We start from the raw sequence: 9,357 nt of genomic DNA on the forward strand, positions 1-9,357 counted from the left end.
GTCGTATTATTATATATATTCACAATATATATTTATATCAATATCATGATACAAAACCAAACACAATCAATATAGATTGGCTATTAAAGCTTACTTCAACAATTAGGGGATTTTATATGAATTTGATGGGAAGTGCAACTGATTCTTTGCCTATGTTGGATAGGAATGTCGTCTTGAGAGGGCCGATTCTAATTGAACACCAACATGAACTACTACTTTGTTCAGATATCACAAGTACTGAAGTTAAAAATGCTCTGTTTGGTATGGATTCTGCCAAAGCTTCAGGTATTGATGAATTCAATGTACATTTTTTCAAAACTACTTGAAATATTATAGGAGATAGTGTCACTGCTGATATTGATGAGTTCTTTAGGACATGATTTATGCCTAGAGTTGTGAATAATACTTATGCGACACTAATTACTAAAGTACCAAATGCTACCTCTTCTAAGAGCTTTATACCTATAGCTTGTTGCTCTGTGATTTATAAGATTATCTCTGAAGTTATAACAAATAGAATTCAAGGTATTTTGAGTAGGATTGTTTGTGAGAATCCGTCTACTTTTGTCAAAGGTAAGGTAATCTTTGATAATATCATCTTAAGTCATGAACTTATAAAAAGTTATGGTAGGAAAGGTATATCTCCAAGATGTATGCTAAAAATTGATTTGAAAAAGGCCTATGACTCTATTGAATGGCCTTTTATTAAGTATCTTATGCTTGAGCTGGGTTTTCCATACAAGTTTGTAAATTGGGTGATGGCCTGTATTACCACTGCATTTTATACCTTCAATGTAAATGGTGATATCACTAGCCCTTTTTCCGGAAAGAAATGTCTTAGACAAGGAGACCCCATAGCTCCTTACCTATTTCTAATCTGTATGGAATATTTTGAATAGGTGTCTTCTGCTACTCAAGAACATATTAGAGTACAAGTATCACTCGAGGTGCAAGAAGTTGAACTTAGTTCATGGGTGTTTTGCTGATGACTTATTATTGTTTTCTAGAGGTGATGTGGGATCTTTCACTCATTTATTCGAAGCTTTTGAACAATTCTCTAGTGTGTCTGGACTCGAAGCTAACCAGGCTAAAAGCTCAATCTACTTTGGTGGAGTAGAACTGAGTGTTCAAGAGGCTATTCTCACTAAATTTAATCTTATCAAAGGAGAGCTCCCTTTTAGATATTTTGGGGTACCTTTATCCTCCAAAAAACTGTCTGTTATGCAATGTTAGCCTTTAGTGAAGAGGATAATTAGTAGGATTGAAAATTGGTCCTCTAAGTTGTTATCATATGCTGGTAGTGATGACAGTCAGTCATTCACTATTTTTAGTGTCATTTTCATGATATTTTGAGTTCACAAGCAAGTTTAAACAACAAAGAAAACAAGAAAAATAGAAGATTTTGAAGAAAGCAAAATCGTGTCACGATTGTTGAAAACGTGTCACAATTTGAAACACAAAATGAGGTTTATTCGACATTGGTTAAAACGTGTCACGGTGGCTATTTCGTGACACGATTTTAAGAAAATATAGCATCTAGTGCAACATGGGGGCGCTGAAATGAAGAAGAAAGAATTGGGCCTAAATTGAAGAATGACCAACATAGGTCACGTGGAGAAGATTGTAAAAAAAACAACTTGTGGAAAAAGAAAGGAAGTAGGTTACTTTCATGAACCTATATAAAGAAGCAAGCGACACAAAGAAAAGGGCATTACGGCTGGTACAACAATTCACGTAACCAGCTACCACATTTTGGAAAGAAACGCAAAAGGGCTTTCACGCTACAGAGAAAGAAGAAAAAGGCTTTGCGCATGGAGACGTAAATTCAACAACGCCGATTGAATTAAACTGAAGCGAAGCACAGGCAACGAACGGAACTCTATCGGTTTATTTTCTTTGCTATGTTGTTTATTTCTTTAATCATGTCTAGCTAATTTCCTTTGATTAGGTCTGAGATGATTCTGGTGTAACCTTTAATTGAACCATATTGCTGTGAAACTCTATTTATTGTGAATATGACAATCTAGTTTTTATTCAATTCAATTGTTCTTAATGCTTTTTATATCCTGATCAAATATAAACAAGATTTAGTGATGATTTAGAAAGAATGAATGACTACTGACCATAGTTTTCTACTTAGACAGAATTAAATTGTTCTAATAAACAGGGTTAGTCTAGGAATGGATAATCGTTTGTTAGTGATATTAGGTTAACGTTCTTAAAACCTTCAAAGATTATTAGACCACCTAAGGAATTAGGGGCTGTAGTTTGAGAAGAGGGTCCTAACTCAAGGGATTGATTATGACTATTTTGTTAACTATCGTGGAACTAGAAAAGCATTCACAAGAATATGTGCAGTATACCAATTAGGGGAACATAGATGATTCGAAAGACCTGATCGCATCTCTCTCTTATTCTTTCCAACTCTATCTTTATATTCTGTTTATTTAATTTTATGCAAACCAAAACTACTGCCTCAGGCATTAAAATAATTTACACATCCTAAATATTAACCTTATTGCTAAATTGAGATTAACACAGTCCTCGTGGGAACGATATTTTTACTACTTCGATAATATTTAGTACACTAAAATATCTATCAAGTTTTTGGCGCCGCTGCCGGGGACTGTTGAGTCATTTCGATTTGGTAATTTTGTTTTTATTTAGGATTTCTGTCATTTATATTTTTGTTTATATATAAAAAAAATTAATTAAAAGAAAATGATTTATGCTCTTCTTTTTCTTCTCATTGTACTGTGCTACTAAAAAGTTTATTCAAGTGTTGCAGCTATGATAGACAGGTTATACTTCCATGACACAAAAGAGATTGATATGCTGAAGTATGAAAAATATATGCTATCTTTGAAGATAGGATATTTGGACAATAAAATCTCAAGATTAAATGAGAGATGTGGTCGTTATGAGGGGGATCAACCAGGTAGTAATTGTGAAGAGAAGAAAGAGGTGATCAACATCGATTACAATACTCAACTTAAAAATATTTTAGATGATTTCTTGGTGTCAAATCAAGTTTCATTTGAGAAGTTTGATGTTCAGTGTGGTGATCTTGTTGAGAAAGCACATGAGTCTCAGAGGAAGCTGGTTCAGATGGAGACTGAGTGTTACGAGGTTGTTGTGGAAGAAAATCCCAAAGTGAGGAGTGTGGATATTTTTCCGAAGTCTGGATCAACGAAGGTTAAGGAAATAACTCGTGTGCAAATGGATGCACGTCCTTCTCTAAGGTGGGAGAGCTTAAATTCCAAAAGATCAACAGTGAGTGCATGGGAGTATCTGATTCTTTATGCCAAATTCATGGAATTCCTACCAAACAGGAGGAAGAAGAAGGGTGATATATTCCTTCTATCATTTTTGCCACCCTAACAGTGGTTGAAGCGTCAAGCTCGATGACGTAAAAGAAAGCGTTTGGTGGGAGGCAACCCATCCTTTTTATTATGTCTTTATTTTCATTAATTTATTTCTATTGTTGAGTCAAACAATTTGTCTTTAATTTTTATTTTTTTTGTATCCCCCTGTTATGTGATTGAATCTGAACTTGTTTATTATTGATGAATTTGCTTGTTTGTTGATTTTTTCCAGTTTAATAACAAATGTTTGTTCAAGTGGTATTCCAAAAGTTCAAAAGGATGAGTGACTTGTGATTCAAAGGCGAAGTGTACGGCAGTGAAAGATAGGTAGTCACAACTCCCAGAAATCTAAACTGTAAGGTTCATGGCCAAATTTTATTTTCTAATTTACTTCTAAAGAGTGTTCCATGCATTTACATTTCTAGAACTTGCAATTTTTCTCTATTGTCGATTGATCTTTGTCATTAGCACACTGAGGCAAAAGTGCTTGGTCCTGTGAGCCTTTTTGAAGCCTACCTTTTTATTATTTGAAATATTATCCTTTTTTAGCCAATTTGAGCCGGTAGGTTTAGATATTTTTGTTCAGTGACAAACTACATTACAAGCTTAGAGACTTTTATGATTTATCCCTTATTGTTTTTCTGAGTTAGGCATTGTAGAATGTTGCTAAATATTAAGTTTGGGGTTGCTATTGGAATTTGCAACCAACTAAGTTTGGGGTGGGGGTACTAGAGAACAAAGAAAGAAAGAAAAAGGCTTTGCGCATGGAGACGTAAATTCAACAACGCCGATTGAATTAAACTGAAGCGAAGCACCGGCAACGAACGGAACTCTATCGGTTTATTTTCTTTGCTATGTTGTTTATTTCTTTAATCATGTCTAGCTAATTTTCTTTGATTAGGTCTGAGATGATTCTGGTGTAACCTTAATTGAACCATGTTGCTGTGAAACTCTATTTATTGTGAATATGACAATCTAGTTTTTATTCAATTCAATTGTTCTTAATGCTTTTTATATCCTGATCAAATATAAACAAGATTTAGTGATGATTTAGTGAGAATGAATGACTACTGACCATAGTTTTCTACTTAGACAGAATTGAATTGTTCTAATAAACAGGGTTAGTCTAGGAATGGATAATCGTTTGTTAGTGATATTAGGTTAACGTTCTTAAAACCTTCAAAGATTATTAGACCACCTAAGGAATTAGGGGCTGTAGTTTGAGAAGAGGGTCCTAACTCAAGGGATTGATTATGACTATTTTGTTAACTATCGTGGAACTAGAAAAGCATTCACAAGAATATGTGCAGTATACCAATTAGGGGAACATAGATGATTCGAAAGACCTGATCGCATCTCTCTCTTATTCTTTCCAACTCTATCTTTATATTCTGTTTATTTAATTTTATGCAAACCAAAACTACTGCCTCAGGCATTAAAATAATTTACACATCCTAAATATTAACCTTATTGCTAAATTGAGATTAACACAGTCCTCGTGGGAACGATATTTTTACTACTTCGATAATATTTAGTACACTTGCTAAAATATCTATCAGGTAGATTGCAACTTATTAAGTCAGTGTTGTTTGGTGTGCAAACTTATTGGAGCCAAGTATTTGCTCTTCCTCAAAAAGTCCATAAATTAATTCAAACTGCACTTAGAGTGTTTCTCTGGACGGGTAGATCAAGTCTTTCCAACAGAGCTCTTGTTGCTTGGGAATAAGACAACTGGTGGGTGGAATGTCATTGATTTGAAATGTTGGAATCAAGCTGCTATCAGCAAACATTTCTGGCACTTGGCTAATAAGAAGGATATTTCATGGGTAAAATGGGTACATGAATACTACATAAAAGGGAGGAATGTGCTACTTATTGAAGCTCCTTCCCAAGTTTCATGGTAGTGAAAAATCTTTGACGGGGCAAAGAGATTTGCAAGTGCTTATGGAAATATCCTTTAACAACCAAACTTTTCTATTAAGAAAATGTATAATGCCTTGAGAGGAGATTTTAAAAAAGTTATTTGGAGGAAAATGATTTGCAATAACCTTACCCCTCCAAAATGTTCGTTTGGTACTTGGTTAACTATTCATGTTAGATTACCAACTTGTGACAAGTTAAACAAAGTTGGTATCTATTGTGTAAAAAAGAGGATGACACAAATTCTCACCTTTTCTTCAAGTGTGAATATCCTAAAGTTGTTTGGATAGGTATCTTGCATTGGAGTAATGTTAGCATTACTACCAGCAACTGGCAGTTAGTGATGCAATGTATCCTAAGACAATACAACGGGAACAGTGGTATGCATCAGTTAAGTAGAATGGTTGTGAGTGTGACTCAACATTTGATTTGAAACGAGAGAAATAGCAGAAGATTTCAGAACGTGCATCAATCAGTGCAAGAGCTCTTTCGCCAAATCAAGATGATTGTCTACATTAGAGGGCTGCAGTATAAGAAACTACAGAACCTAGTGTTGAGTTTGTAAGGTTGTAGGCATTTCTTGATTTGTTTTTTGTTTTTTTTGACATAGCATGTTTAAATTCCTTGTTTTTTGTTTCTTGATTCTATGACATTTGTAATATCTGTTTTGGTTAATGAAATGCATCTCTATTTACCAAAAAAATAATAATGAAATTAGAAGAACAATTATAGGGTTTAGGTACAATTTACCAAACATTGACGGATATGGGATTTGAAAGACATGATCATTTTTCTCTAAAAATCATTACAAATCTATTTACTTTTTGCTATTTAATTTATGATGGTTAAAGAAACTATTTGCGTAACCCTCCAATTTTAATACATCTGTGTTGATTATATCTTTGCCTAGTAGAAACTAATGCAGTTCATGTGGAGACGAATTTTATACTATATTGCTTCGGTAATTTTCAGTACATTTGCCTGTTCAAGTTTTTTTTTAATACATTTACTAAAAGTCTATCAATATATAAGACGGGGGCCAATGATTATATAATTGATTCATACAAAATGATGTGAATAAGAAAGTAGAATAAATTATGCTATGAAATTGTTTAAATATAAATTCTTTTTTGATCCAATGATTTAATAAAAAAATATATTGCTCATAACATACATTTTACTTGTTCCTAAATATCAAAGGGTGCTTTATATTACGTAACTTTATGATCGTATACAAATATATTTTTTCACTTTACTCTCATGAAAGGTACAAAAAAAAAAAGAAATAAAATTATTTAAAGGATGTACAAGTTAGTAAAATTGTATTTAATTATTTTGATTATTATATTTATTACATGATCTCCTTCCAAAGTGTGCTAAAGGGACTCAAAGAACACATTGATATATTTAAGAGATATTTGGTAATGATTCTAGAATTCTGAAGGTAGATTTTATGTGATTTTATTTCATTTTTAGAACTATTTTACTACAATTGCAAGTTATTTAATTTTAGGAACAAATATTTGAAAGATTGAGTCTTGGAGCAAAAGAAATGAAATTTGAAGCTGATTCGCGGCAAAAATATGAAGATTCTATGCAAAAATATCAGACACAGCCCGTGCCTCAACAATTCAAAGCCAAAAAGCCAAGTCAGAGAGTTGGCACGGCCTGTGCCTCCAGTGGCACGACCGTGCCACCACCACAACACTCATTTTGCTGCTTTTACTTCTCGGACAAGTTGCCTGTTTAATTCTATGTAAAGCCCATAGTTTCTTGTGGAACATTCTATTGATGTATTTCTTGGGGTTTAAGTAGTTGTAGACTATAAATAGAGAAGCTAGCAAACATATTGAATCATCTTTTGTTCTCTGAAATTATAAGTGACAACTGTTTCTTTGAATAAATGTTCTCCTTTTTATTTATTTATTTATTTATTTTCTTTTATGTTCTTCTCATTCTTCTCTTCTATGTCTACAATGAACATGTGTGAGTAGACTCTTCTTGTCTTGGGATTGTTGGATGAGTCTAATGACCTAATCCCTATCAAACCAAGCCTCGAACCCTAATTTTATGTAAATCTATTTTCTAATCTATTCACCGTTTTTATAATGAATTAACAAGTATCAAATTCATAAAGTGACAACAGAGGAGGGTTAGTACTTGTTTATTCATAATCACAAATATCAAGCGAAGTACCGAAAGAAGAAGTTTTGATATTGAAACAAGTGAAATCAAACAAGTATTGCAAAACATGAGAATAGTCTAGCAAACCATGAGACAATAAAGTTTCATTCTTCAAGGATTTCAATAGCAATCAACCATGAGAATAAAAGTGGTTGCTGGAGAAACACACTCGCTGAGACCGAAAGGAGATGTGATAAGCTAAAGAGAAACTTGTCTTTAGAAAATAGGTCCAACATAAGATTTTAGGTTTAGGGTTTGATTTGTGAAGGATTTGTTACCATGACGAACCAATAATTCCAAGACGCTTATTATTATTATTATTATATTTTCTTTTAAAACAAAATACAAAACCTTTCAACTTGAACTCTTCTCTAATCCTATTGAAAGTTAATTGAATTCATAACTCCCTGTCAGAATGATATCTTTTATTACTACATCGGTAAACCATGCACTTGCGAATTTACTACATCATAATTCATTTTTATCCTAAATTGTGCAACTCCATAGGTGTTTTGAGTATTTTTTAGTGATGAATCATGTAAATTGATAAATCAAGACATCACATGAAGGATCAAGGATATTAAGTTTGAATACAAATGATTCTTAGAAGGTTTTTGAAGACAATACAAGATGAAGAAAATTCATTTCGAGTTACTAGGAGTTTCTAGACGGAAGAACAATCGAAAACGGGACGAAAACGCAAGAATTCACACACACGGGCTGCCTCATGCACATCCCGCTTACAGGCTTTGTACAGCGCATGGGACAATGTTTTCCGCTGCCCAATGTGCATCCTTCTCCCCTGGCATTCGCTGCTGCGCTTTTTTGCGGGCAAAAATTGTCCTTTGGTTGTTTTTCAAGTTGAAGCGGTGGAAAAAGTCCAGTTTTCTTCTCTTAAACCCTAAGTAATCATATGCTAACGTTACAAGGCAAGGGCCAAGCATCAGAGTTTCAAGGTAGATAATTTTCATCCTCCTCTTGTTCTTTCTATGGTATGTTTTTCTATTGTTTTGTAATGATGTATGTTGCTATGTGCAACTGAACCTCTTTGATTAGGGTTCTAAGAAGAACCTCTTATTATTTTTTGGATTCAATAACTTTTTTTATTCATTATGATTTGAGTTATATTTGCTTTTCATATGTTTCATTGTTTTAATCTTTTGCGAACTCGGTTAGGGTTCATAAACTAATTCTTACGCTTTCACCGAATCGTTACATATGGCTTTTTCTCAAGAGTCTTTAATTTATTAGGGATCTTTATGATATTAGGGTTAGACATCTGAATGAAGTGTAATTTCTTTATATTACAATTTTGGAGGAATGCGAGATGTTGACGTCAAAGGATATGTCCATAACTTTCATAATTGAGTTATGGAGTAATCCGACTGATGGATATTTAGCAAGAGTAGTAATTCTATCGAAGTAATAAAAATATGTTCGTATCCACGAGGATTGTGTAATCTCAATTTAGCAATAAGGTTAATATCTATGATGAATAAATTATTTTAGTGCCCGAGTAGTTTTGTGTGCATAAAAATAAATAAACGGAATATAAAGGTTGTTTAGAAAATATATGGAGAGATGAGATCAGGTCATTCGAATCATCATATTTATTCTGTTTGGTACACTGTACCTATTTCTCATGAATACTTCTAGTTTCACGATGGCTAACTAAAATAGTCCTAATCAATCCCTTGACTTAGGACCATCTTCTCAGATTACAGTCCCTAATTCCTTAAGTGATCTAATATTCTTTGAAGGTTTTAAGGACGTTAACCTTGTATCACAAATATACGATCATTCCTACCTTGTTTATTTGAACAATTCAATTAAGTCTAAGTTGTAAGTTATGGTTAGTAGTCATGCAATCTCATACAATCTCACTGAT

Source organism: Medicago truncatula, chromosome 4, assembly GCF_003473485.1.
Source record: "Medicago truncatula cultivar Jemalong A17 chromosome 4, MtrunA17r5.0-ANR, whole genome shotgun sequence".
Classification (NCBI taxonomy): domain Eukaryota; kingdom Viridiplantae; phylum Streptophyta; class Magnoliopsida; order Fabales; family Fabaceae; genus Medicago; species Medicago truncatula.